The following is an 11,283-nucleotide window of genomic DNA, read 5'->3' as shown; positions in this document are numbered from 1 at the left end:
CGATCCCCGGCTTACGCATCCTGCCCCTTTAGCCGGCTGAGCACCCGCACACTCATTTCGTGGGTTGACTTAGGAATACGGAGTTCAGTCTCAGTCCAAGATCGGATCAGACCGAGGGTTACGACAGCACATGCTGGGCTAGGGCATGTGTTGGTGCTGCATTTTTCTTCGTCGGGGCACCATATTCTGATCATCGCCGGAGAACCTGACTGACGGCATTGGGGTTCCGATGATCAGGTGGGTCGGGGGGGTGTGCGCACATGATGTGTGATGGGTGCCGGTACTTGGCCCTTATATTGGCTCCCTATCCCTCATCAAACCTAGAGAACTCACACCCCCTTAAAGAGCATTTGAGATTTTACAGGTTTGCTGCCAGTAGCCATTAAAGTGTCTGAAATGGGGACACTTTTTTCAAATGGTCACAAAATCTTGTAAACTTCGAGTTTTTACCTGAATTGTTTTGTGCATGCCAACAAAAAAACAAGGATCATGTCTACCAAGTTTGGGGCCAAAAATCCTCTTGAAAAAATTTTAAAAAAATCTCAAACTGTAAAAAGTTTCAAAAGTTGTGAAAAATAAAAAACGAGTCGTTTTGCTATGAACCTTCACGTGAAGGCTTAAGGGACCATTGTATGAATTTACAAGCCATAAAAATGGCATTGGCATGTAGAAATATGAAGATGTGCCTAAACCCACCTACCACCCTATCAATCCACGGCTTGCGCATCCCATCTATCTGGCTGGTGTACTGCCCGCCCACCCGCCCGCCCGCTCATTTCGTCGGTTGGCTTGGGCATACGGAGTTCATTCCCAGTCTAAGATCAAACCAGACCGAGGGTTGCAGTAGCAGGATCGGCAGCACGCAGAGAGGGACCCGAACGATCCCCGACTTGCGCATCCCACCCCTCTGGCCGGCTGAGCACCCACACGCTCATTTCGTTGGTTGACTTAGGCATACGGAGTTCAGTCCCAGTCTAAGATCGGATCAGACCGAGGGTTACAGCAGCACATGCTGGGCTTGGGCATGTGCTGATGCCACATTTTTCTTCACCGGCGCACCATCACCGGATCATCACCGGAGAACCTGAACGGCGGCATTGAGGTTCCGACGATCAGAGGGGCCGGGGGGTGTGCGCACATGATGTGCGATGGGTGCTGGTACTTGGCCCTTATATTGGCCCCCTATCCCTAATCAAACCTCGAGAACTCACGCCCCCTTAATGAGCATTTGAGATTTTACAGGTTTGCTGCCAGTCGCCATTAAAGTGTCTGAAATGGGGACACTTTTTCCATATGGTCACAAAATCTTGTACACTTCGAGTTTTTAGCTGAATATTTTTGTGCATGCCAACAAAAATACAAGGATCACGTCTACCAGGTTTGGGGCCAAAAATCCTTTCGAAAAAATTTTAAAAAATCCCGAACCGTAAAAAGTTTCAAAAATCATGAAAAATAGAAAACAAGTCGTCTTGCCATGAAACTTCACGTGAAGGCTTAAGGGACCATTGTATGAATTTACAAGCCATAAAAATGGCATTGCCACGCAGAAATATGAAGATGTGCCTAAACCCACCTACCACCCTATTGATCCATCACTTGCACATCCTGTCTCTCTGGCAGGCAAAGTGGCCGCCCGCTCGCCCGCCCGTCCGCCCGGTCGCTCGTTTCGTCAGTTAGCTTAGGCATACGGAGTTTATTCCAAGTCTAAGATTAGACCGGACTGAGGGTTGCGGCAGCAAGATTGGCAGCACATAGAGGAAGACCCGATCGATCCTCGGCTTGCGCATACCGCCACTCTAGCTGGCTGAGCGCCCGTACGCTTGTTTCGTGGGTTGACTTAGGCATACGAAGTTCATTCCCAGTCTAAGCATACGGAGTTCATTGCCAGTCTAAGATCGGATCAGACCGAGGGTTGTGACAGCACATGCCAGTCTAAGATCGGATCGAATCGAGGGTTGCGACAACAGGATTGGCAGCGTGCAGAGGGGGACCCGACCGATCCCTGGCTTGTGCATCCCGCCCCTCTGGCCGGTTGAGCGCCTGCACGCTCATTTCGTGGTTGACTAAGGGATACGGAGTTGATTCCCAGTCTAAGCATACGGAGTTCATTCCCAGTCTAAGACTGGACCGGATCGAGTGTTGCGGCAGCACATGCTAGGCTCGGTCATGTGCTGGTGCCATAATTTTCTTCGACGGGGCACCATCGTCGGAGCATCATCAGAGAACCTAATCGGTGACGTTGGGGTTCTAACGATCGGAGGGGCCGGGGGGTGTGCGCACATGATGTGCGATGGGTGCTGGTACTTGGCCCTTATATTGGCCCCCTATCCCTCATCAAAAATATAAGGATCACGTCTACCGAGTTTGCGACCAAAACTCCTTCCAAAAATATTTTAAAAAATCCCGAACTGTAAAAAGTTTCAAAAATCATGAAAAATAGAAAACGAGTCGTCTTGCCATGAAACTTCACGTGAAGGCTTAAGGGACGATTGTATGAATTTACAAGCCATAAAAATGGAATTGGCATGCAGAAATATAAAGATGTGCCTAAACCCACCTACCACCCTATCGTTCCACGGCTTGCGCATACGGAGTTCATTCCCAGTCTAAGATCGAACTGGACCGAGGGTTGCGGTAGCAGGATCGACAACACGTAGAGGGGGACCCGACTGATCCCCGGCTTGCGCATCCCGCCCCTCTGGCCAGCTGAGCACTCGCACGTTTTTTTTGTGGGTTGACTTAGGCATACGAAGTTCATTCCCAGTCTAAGCATATGGAGTTCATTCCTAGTCTAAGATCGGATCGGACGAGCGTTGCGGCAGCACATGCTGGGCTCGGGCATGTGTTGGTGCCTTATTTTTCTTCGTTGGGGCACCATCGCCGGAGCATCGGAGAGAACCTGACCGGCGGCATTGGCGTTCCAGTGATCGAGGGGGGTGTGCGCACATGATGTGCGATGGGTGCTGGTACTTGGCCATTATATTGGCCCCCTATCCCTCATCAAACCTTGAGAACTCACACCCCCTTAAAGAGCATTTGAGATTTTACAAGATTGCTGCCAGTAGCCATTAAAGTGTCTGGTATCGAGACATTTTTTTCAAATGGTCACAAAATCTTGTACACTTCGAGTTTTTGGCTGAATGTTTTTATGATGCCAACAAAAATACAAGGATCACGTCTAACAAGTTTGGGGGCAAAAATCCTTCCAAAAAAATTTTAAAAAATCTCAAACCGCAAAAAGTTTCGAAAATCATGAAAAATAGAAAACGAGTCGTCTTGCCATGAAACTTCACGTCAAGGCCTAAGGGACCATTGTATGAATTTACAAGCCATAAAAATGGCATTGGCATGCAGAAATATGAAGATGTGGCTAAACCCACCTACCACCCTATCGATCCACGGCTTGCGCATCCCGTATCTCTAGCCGGCGTAGCGCCCGCCCGCCCATCTGCTCGTTTCATCGATTGGCTTAGGCATACGGAGCTCATTCCCAGTCTAAGATTGAATCAAGCTGAGGGTTGCGAGCGTAGGATTGGTAGCACGTAGAGGGGGACCCGGTCGATCCCCAGCTTGCGTAACCCACCCCTCTGGCCGGCTGAGCACCCGCACGCTCGTTTCGTGGGTTGACTTAGGCTTACGGAGTTCATTCCCAGTCTAAGCATACAAAGTTCATTCCCAGTCTAAGATCAGACCGAATCGAGGGTTACGGTAGCACATGCTGGGCTCGGGCATGTGTTGGTGCCGTATTTTTCTTCGTTAGGGCACCATCGCCGGAGCATCGCCAGAGAACCTGACCGACGGCATTGGCGTTCCAGCGATCGGGGGGGTGTGCGCACATGATATGCGATGGGTGCCGGTACTTGGCCATTATATTGGCCCCCTATCCCTCATCAAACCTCGAGAACTCACACCCCCTTAAAGAGCATTTGAGATTTTACAAGATTGCTGCCAGTAGCCATTAAAGTGTCTGAAATCGGGACACTTTTTTCAAATGGTCACAAAATCTTGTACACTTCGAGTTTTTAGCTAAATGTTTTTGTGCATGCCAAGAAAAATACAAGGATCTCGTCTACCAAGTTTGGGGCAAAAACTCCTTTCAAAAAAATTTTAAAAAATCCTGAACCGCAAAAAGTTTTGAAAATCATGAAAAATAGAAAACGAGTCATCTTGCCATGAAACTTCACGTGAAGGCTTAAGGGACCATTGTATGAATTTACAAGCCATAAAAATGGCATTGGCATGCAGAAATATGAAGATGTGCCTAAACCCACCTACACCTTATCGATCCACGGCTTCGCATCCCGTCTCTCTGGCCGGCGTAGTGCCCACCCGCCTGTCCGCCCGCCGCTCGTTTCGTCGGTTGGCTTAGGCATACGGAGTTCATTCCCAGTCTCAGATCAGACCAGACCGAGGGTTGTGGTAGGAAGATCGACAGCACGTAGAGGGGGCCTCGACCGATCCCCGGCTTGTGCATCCCGCCCCTCTGGCTGGCATACGTATGCTCGTTTCACGGGTTGACTTAGGCATACGGAGTTCATTCCCAGTCTAAGCATATGGAGTTGATTCCCCGTCTAAGATCGGATCAGACCGAGGGTTGCGACAGCACATGCTGGGCTCGGGCATGTGTTGGTGTCGCATTTTTCTTCGTCGAGGCACCATCGCCGGAGCATCGCCGGAGAACCTGACCGACGGCATTGGGGTTCCGGCGATCGGGGGGGCCGGGGGGAGATGTGCATGCATGATGTGCGATGGGTGCTGGTACTTGGCCCTTATATTGGTCCCCTATCCCTCATCAAACCTCGAGAACTCACACCCCCTTAAAGAGCGTTTGAGATTTTACAGGTTTGCTACCAATAGCCATTAAAGTGTCCGGAATGAGGACACTTTTTTCAAATGGTCATAAAATCTTGTACACTTCGAGTTTTTGGCTGAATTTTTTTGTGTATGCCAACAAAAATACAAGGATCACGTCTACCAAGTTTGGGGCCAAAACTCCTTCCGAAAAAATTTTAAAAAATCTCAAACCGTAAAAAGTTTCAGAAATCATGAAAAATAGAAAATGAGTCGTCTTGCCATGAAACTTCACGTGAAGGCTTAAGGGACCATTGCATGAATTTACAAGCCATAAAAATGGCATTGGCATGCAGAAACATGAAGATGTGCCTAAACCCACCTACCACCCTATCCCGTCTCTTTGGCTGGCGTAGTGCCCGCCCGCCCGCTCGTTTCGTTGGTTGGCTTAGGCATACGGAGTTCATTCCCAGTGTAAGATCGGATCAGACTGAGGGTTGCTGCAATAGGATCAGCAACACACGGAGGAGGACCCAGCCGATCCTCGACTTGCGTATCCCGCCCTTCTGGCCGGCTGAGTGTCCGTACGCTCGTTCCGTGGGTTGACTTAGGCATACGGAGTTCATTCCCAGTCTAAGCATACGAAGTTCATTCTCAGTCTAAGATCAGATTGGAGCAAGGGTTGCAGCAGCACATGCTGGGCACGAGCATGTGCTGGTGCCACATTTTTCTTCGCCGAGGCACCATCGTCGGAGCATTGCCAGAGAACCTGACCGACGACATTGGGGTTCTGGCGATCGGGGGGGCCGGGGGGGTGTGCGCAGATGTTGTGTGATGGGTGCTGGTACTTGGCCCATATATTGGCCCCCTATCCCTCATCAAACCTTGAGAACTCACACCACCTGAAAGAGCATTTGAGATTTTACAGGTTTGCTGCCAGTAGCCATTAAAGTGTTTGAAATGGGGACACTTTTTCCAAATGGTCACAAAATCTTGTACACTTCGAGTTTTTAGCTGAATTTTTTTGTGCATGTCAAAAAAAATACAAGGATCACGTCTACCAAGTTTGGGGCCAAAACTCCTTCTGAAAAAATTTTAAAAAATCCCGAACCGTAAAAAGTTTCAAAAATCGTGAAAAATAGAAAACGAGTTGTCTTGCCATGAAACTTAACGTGAAGGCCTAAGGGACCATTGTATGAATTTACAAGCCATAAAAAATGGCATTGGCATGCAAAAATATGAAGATGTGCCAAAACCCACCTACCACCCTATCGATCCACAGCTTGCGCATCCCTTCTCTCTGGTCGGCATAGTGCTCGCCCGCCCGCCCGCCCGCTCGTTTCGTAGGTTGGCTTAGGCATACGGAGTTCATTTCCAGTCTAAGATTAGACTAGACCGAGGGTTACGGTAGTAGGATTGGCAGCACATAGAGGGGGACCCGGTCGATCCCCGGCTTGCACATCTCGCCCCTCTGGCTGGCTGAGCCCCCGCACGTTCGATTCGTGGGTTGACTTAGGCATACGGAGTTCATTCCCAGTCTAAGCATACAGAGTTCATTCCCAGTCTAAGATCGGACCAGACCGAGGGTTGCGATAGCACATGCTGGGCTCGGGCATGTGTTGGTGTCACATTTTTCTTTGTCAGGGCACCATCGTCGGAGCATCGCTAGAGAACCTGACCGGCGGCATTGGGGTTCCGATGATCGGGGGGGCCGGGTGGGGGTGTGCGCACATGATGTGTGATGGGTGCTGGTACTTGGCCCTTATATTGGCCCCCTATCCCTCATCAAACCTCGAGAACTCACACCCCCTTAAAGAGCATTTGAGATTTTACAGGTTTGCTATCAGTAGCCATTAAAGTGTCTGAAATGGGGACACTTTTTTCAAATGGTCACAAAATCTTGTACACTTCGAGTTTTTAGCTGAATTTTTTTGTGCATGCCAAAAAAAATACAAGGATCACGTCTACCAAGTTTGGGGCCAAAAATCCTTCCGAAAAATTTTAAAAAATCCCAAACCGTAAAAAGTTTCAAAAATCGTGAAAAATAAAAAACGAGTCGTCTTGCCATGAAACTTCACGTGAAGGCCTAAGGGACCATTGTATGAATTTGCAAGCCATAAAAATGGCATTGGCATGAAAAAATATGAAGATGAGCCAAAACCCACCTACCACCCTATCGATCCACGGCTTGCACATCCCTTCTCTCTGGCCGGCATAGTGCTCGCCCGCCCGCCCGCCCGCCCGCTCGTTTCGTAGGTTGGCTTAGGCATATGGAGCTCATTTCTAGTCTAAGATCAGACTAGACTGAGGGTTGCAGTAGTATGATTGGCTGCACGTAAAGGGGGACCCGGTAGATCCCCGGCTTGCGCATCCCGCCCTTCTGGCCGGTTGAGCGCCCGCACGTTCGTTTTGTGGGTTGACTCAGGAATACGGAGTTCATTCCCAGTCTAAGCATACGGAGTTCATTCCCAGTCTAAGCATACGGAGTTCATTCCCAGTCTAAGATCGAACCGGACCGAGGGTTGTGGCAGCACATGCTGGGCTCGGGCATGTGCTGGTGCCGCATTTTTCTTCGCCGGGGCACCATCGCCGGAGCATCGTCGGTGAACCTAGCCAACGGCATTGGGGTTCCGGCGATCGGAGGGGCCGGGGGGTGTGCGCAAATGATGTGTGAGCAAATGATGTGTGAGCAAATGATGTGTGATGGGTGCTGGTACTTGGCCCTTATGTTGGCCCCCTATCCCTCATCAAACCTTGATAACTCACACCCCCTTAAAGAGCATTTGAGATTTTACAGGTTTGCTGCCAGTAGCTATTAAACTGTCTGAAATGGGGACACTTTTTTCAAATGGTCACAAAATCTTGTACACTTCGAGTTTTTAACTGAATTTTTTTGTGCAAGCCAACAAAAATACATTGATCATGACTACCAAGTTTGGGGCCAAAACTCCTTCCAAAAAAATTTAAAAAATCTCGGACCGGAAAAAGTTTCGAAAATCATGAAAAATTGAAAACGAGTCGTCGTGCCATAAAACTTCACGTGAAGGCTTAAGGGACCACTGCATGAATTTACAAGCCATAAAAATATCATTGGCATGTAGAAATATGAAGATGTGCCTAAACCCACCTACCACCCTATCGCTCCACGGCTTGGGCATCCCGTTTCTTTGGCCGGCGTAGTGCCTGCCTACCACCCACCCGCTCGTTTCGTCGTTGGCTTAGGCATATGAAATTCATTCCCAGTCTAAGATCAGACTGGACTGAGGGTTGCGGCAACAGGATTGACAGCATGCAAAGGGGGATTCGGCTAATCCCTGACTTGCGCATCCCGCCCCTCTGGCCCACCGAGCACCCGCACGCTCGTTTAATGGGTTGACTTAGGCATACGGAGTTCATTCGCAGTCTAAGCATACAGAGTTCATTCTCAGTCTAAGATCAGACCGGACCGAGGGTTACGGCAGCACATCCTGGGCTTGGGCATGTGCTGGTGCCACATTTTTCTTCGTCAGGGCACCATCACCGGAGCATCGTTGGAGAACCTGACCGGCGGCATTGGGGTTCCGACGATCGAGAGGGCCGAGGGGGGTGTGCGCACATGATGTGCGATGGGTGCTGGTACTTGGCCCTTATATTGGCCCCCTATCCCTCATCAAACCTCGGGAACTCTCACCCCCTTAAAGTGCATTTGAGATTTTTCGGGTTTGCTGCGAGTAGCCATTAAAGTGTCTGAAATGGGGACAGTTTTTTCAAATGGTCACAAAATCTTGTACACTTTGAGTTTTTAGCTGAAGTTTTTTATGCACGCCAACAAAAATAGAAGGATCACGTCTACCAAATTTGGGGCCAAAACTCCTTTTGAAAAAATTTTAAAAAATCCCGAACCGTAAAAAGTTTTGAAAATTGTGAACAATAGAAAATGAGTCGTCTTGCCATGAAACTTCACGTGAAGGCATAAGGGACCATTGTATGAATTTACAAGCCATAAAAATGGCATTGGCACATAGAAATATGAAGATGTGCCGAAACCCACCTACCACCCTATCGATCCACGGCTTGCGCATCCCATCTTTCTGGTCGACGTAGTGCCCGCTCGCCCACCCACCCGCTTGTTTCGTCGGTTAGCTTCGGCATACGTAGTTCATTCCCAGTCTAAGATTGGATCAGATTGAGGGTTGCGACAGCAGGATCGGCAGCACGCAGAGGGGGACCCGGCCGATCCTAGGCTTGCACATCCCGCCCCTCTGGTCGGTTGAGCACATGCACGCTCGTTTCGTGGGTTGACTGAGGCATATGGAGTTCATTCCCAGTATAAGATCAGACCGGACCGAGGGTTCCGGCAGCACATGTTAGGCTCAAGCATGTGTTGGTGCTGCATTTTTCTTCGTCGGGGCACCATCACCGGAGCATCACCGGAGAACCTGACCGACGGCATTGGGGTTCCAACGATCGGGGGGGTCGGGGGGTATGTACACATGATGTGCAATGGGTGCTGGTACTTGGCCCTTATATTGGCCCCCTATCCCTCATCAAACCTCGAGAACTCACACCCCCTTAAAGAGCATTTGAGATTTTTCAGGTTTGCTACCAGTAGCCATTAAAGTGTCTGAATTGGGGACACTTTTTTCAAATGGCCACAAAATCTTTTACACTTCAATTTTTTAGCTGAATTTATTTGTGCATGCCAAAAAAAATACAAGGATCATGTCTACCAAGTTTGGGGACAAAACTCCTTACAGAAAAATTTTAAAAAATCCCGAACCACAAAAAGTTTCAAAAATCATGAAAAATAGAAAACGAGTCGTCTTGCGATGAAACTTCACGTGAAGGCTTAAGGGACCATTGTATGAATTCACAAGCCATAAAAATGGCATTGGCACGTATAAATATGAAGATGTACCTAAACCCACCTACCACCCTATCAATCCACGGCTTGCGCATCCCGTCTCTCTGGCCGGCATAGTGCCCGCCCGCCCGCCCGCTCGTTTCGTCAGTTGGCTTCGGCATACGGAGTTCATTCCCAGTCTAAGATCGGACTGGACCGAGGGTTGTGGCAGCAGGATCGGCAGTACTCAGAGGGGGACCCGACCGATCCCCAGCTTGCACATCCGCCCCTCTGGCCGACTGAGCACACGCACGCTTGTTTCGTGGGTTGACTGAGGCATACGGAGTTCATTCCCAGTCTAAGCATACGAAGTTCATTCCCAGTCTAAGATCGGACCGGATTGAGGGTTTCGATAGCAAATGCTAGGCTCGGGCATGTGTTGGTGCCACATTTTTCTTCGCCGGGGCTCCATCGTCAGAGCATCACCGGAGAGCCTGACCAGCGGCATTGGGGTTCCGGCGATCAGGGGGTCGGGGGGTATGCGCACATGATGTGCGATGGGTGCTGGTACTTGGCCCTTATATTGGCCTCCTATCCCTCATCAAACCTCGAGAACTCACACCGCCTTAAAGAGCATTTGAGATTTTACAGGTTTGCTGCCAGTAGCCATTAAAGGTCTGAAATGGGGACACTTTTTTCAAATGGCCACAAAATCTTGTACACTTCGATTTTTTAGCTGAATTTTTTTGTGCATGCCAACAAAAATACAAGGATCATGTCTACCAAGTTTGCGGCCAAAACTCCATACAAAAAAGTTTTTAAAAATCCTGAACCATAAAAAGTTTTGAAAATCGTGAAAAATAGAAAACGAGTCGTCTTGCCATGAAACTTCACGTGAAGGCTTAAGGGACCACTGTATGAATTCACAAGCCATAAAAATGGCATTGGCACATAGAAATATGAAGATGGGCCTAAACCCACCTACCACCCTATCGATCCACGACTTGCGCATCCCGTCTCTCTGGCCGGCATAGTGCCCGCCTGCCCGCCCGCTCGTTTCGTCGGCTAGCTTCGGCATACGGAGTTCATTCCTAATCTAAGATCAGACTGGACCGAGGGTTGCAGCAGCAGGATCACCAGCACGCAGAGGGGGACCCGGGTGATCCCCGACTTGCACATCCCGCCCCTCTGGCCGGCTCAGCACACGCACGCTCGTTTCGTGGATTGATCGGCATACGGAGTTCATTCCCAGTCTACGCACACGAAGTTCATTCCCAGTCTAAGATCGGACCGGATCGAGGGTTGTGACCGCACATGCTAGGATCGGGCATGTGCTGGTGCCGTATTTTTCTTCGTCGGGGCACCATCGCTAGAGCATCACTGGAGAACCTGACTGACGACATTGGGGTTCCGACGATCGGGGGGGCCAGGGGGGGTGTGTGCACATGATGTGCGATGGGTGCTGGTACTTGGCCCTTATATTGGGCCCGTATCCCTCATCAAACCTCGAGAACTCACACCCCCTTGAAGAGCATTTGAGATTTTACAGGTTTGCTGCCAGTAGCCATTAAAGTGTCTGAAATGGGGACACTTTTTTCGAATGGCCACAAAATCTTGTACACTTCGATTTTTTAGGTGAATGTTTTTGTGCACGCCAACAAAAATACAAG

This window comes from Durio zibethinus, chromosome 5 (assembly GCF_047325235.1).
Source record: "Durio zibethinus cultivar Kanyao isolate XHJ-2024 chromosome 5, ASM4732523v1, whole genome shotgun sequence".
Classification (NCBI taxonomy): Eukaryota; Viridiplantae; Streptophyta; class Magnoliopsida; order Malvales; family Malvaceae; genus Durio; species Durio zibethinus.
The sequence above is the reverse complement of the archived record's forward strand: the minus strand, read 5'-3'. Positions refer to the sequence as shown.